The sequence below is a fragment of the Gymnoscopelus braueri genome, assembly GCF_963280865.1.
Source record: "Gymnoscopelus braueri genome assembly, chromosome: 5".
Classification (NCBI taxonomy): domain Eukaryota; kingdom Metazoa; phylum Chordata; class Actinopteri; order Myctophiformes; family Myctophidae; genus Gymnoscopelus; species Gymnoscopelus braueri.
In genome coordinates, this window is record NC_137606.1 from 34,811,023 (window position 1) to 34,812,851 (window position 1,829).

The window sequence follows — 1,829 nt, forward strand, 5'->3', positions numbered from 1 at the left end:
CTCATATCAGAGGATGATGTAATTTAGAAGTTTGAAAAATTATCCAATATAGGCTTACTTTCTTGGACACACTTATACCACGTGTGTGTGTGTGTGTGTGTGTGTGTGTGTGTGTGTGTGTGTGTGTGTGTGTGTGTGTGTGTGTGAAATAGCAAACAATGGAAGGCATGAACATGTTTATTTATCAGGTGTGCAAAGAAAAATAGCAAGTAGTAAATACTAAGTACTCAAATGTTAACACAAAATAAAGGGATAATGCACATCCGTATGGAGCACCATGTGTTATCTTTGATTTATACATTGGTTGGCTATTTTCACCGGCTTGCAACTAAGCATAAATCACCCTTTAGAAGACATTCCTCCTCATCAATGAGAGTTCATCACCTAAAGGTGAGTTTTTTCCTTCATGTTTAACTTGCAGTGCAGATCCCCGCCCACTCAGGCTGTTATACATTTGCAGTCTTGTAAGCTTTTTTCCGAGTCTGTCGTTTGGGACTGGGATTTGTGTGCAGCTCTCTGTTCCTGTGCTCGATTTGGCTTAACGACGGTTCTTTAAGCTCCCATCTGGTTTTCCAGGGACCTCTTTGCTGTCTGTCCCTAGGAATAGCAGTGTGCACTGATGGGTTTGTAGCCAAGCACTGTGCGCTAACCGCTCTATTGTGGCTCAGTCTTTGGCTAACACTGTGGCCCATTTTCAGATGTATGCACTGTTTTATCACGCAACAGAATGACGGGGTTAGAATGAGAAGTTGGATGAGTGCTGCACGCGGCTGACTCATGAACATTATGGGTGGGCTATAGTGTGGCTTTCAGTTCGTTTAACGTTCCCACGGACATGGCACACAACCATATCACTTTGCTTATATATATATTTGTTTACCTCTTGCAGATACAATACATAGCATACACACAACTTCCAACATCTGTCCCTGCCCTGTTTATATGATTAATATCTGTGTTTTTTGTTTTTAACAAAACACTCTGTATGTCACACTGTCACTGAAGCAAACCTCATTTTTGGCACACTAATATATTTTGGACTGAAAATAATTATTCTTGGTACATGTTTTCATTGCAGACGACTCGCTACAAAAGAACCTATCATCACATACAGTACTGTAATGGCACTTCATGTATTTTGTGGACATCATGGATTCAAGGCTTCAGAGTATTCAGGTAAACATACTGACCACTCTTTGCTATCTCATTATAACTAATATGGCTTTTGAGTGCAACTTGGCAAATATCATCATGGCTTTATTTCAAAAAATCTCATTATAGTAAACATTGAGTCCAGTCATGCTCAAATGCTCCCAAATAATCTTTATCCGTAATATTTATTTGAGCAAGTCTGCAGCCTTTCATCTTTACTTCATTGCTTCTTGCCCTGTCAATCACCTTGACACTTTGTGTGTGTCTGTGTGAGCTATCAAATAATCTGGACTAAATTAATCTCATTTTCAATGCTTAGCATTGCGCTTAAAAATTTGTTTAGGGGACCGTGAATACATTTCGACTTGCAGACTGAACAAAATGCATTTCTCCAGTGGTCCACATTAACCCATTAATACCTGGAACGCATCTGTGTCACTTTAGATGTCTTTGGCTATTAAAAAATAGCAGATATACAAGCTCATAGCCACTTTAGATGTCTTTGGCTATTCAAAAATAGCAGATATACAAGCTCATAGCGCGGCACCGAGTGCCGCGCTATGAACTTGTAGATCTGCTATTTTTGAAAAATCGTGAAAAAATAAATGTTTAGATTTTTTTCCAAAAACTGTTAGGATTTAGATTTTTTTTAAAGAATCGCCTCAGGTCTTAAAGGG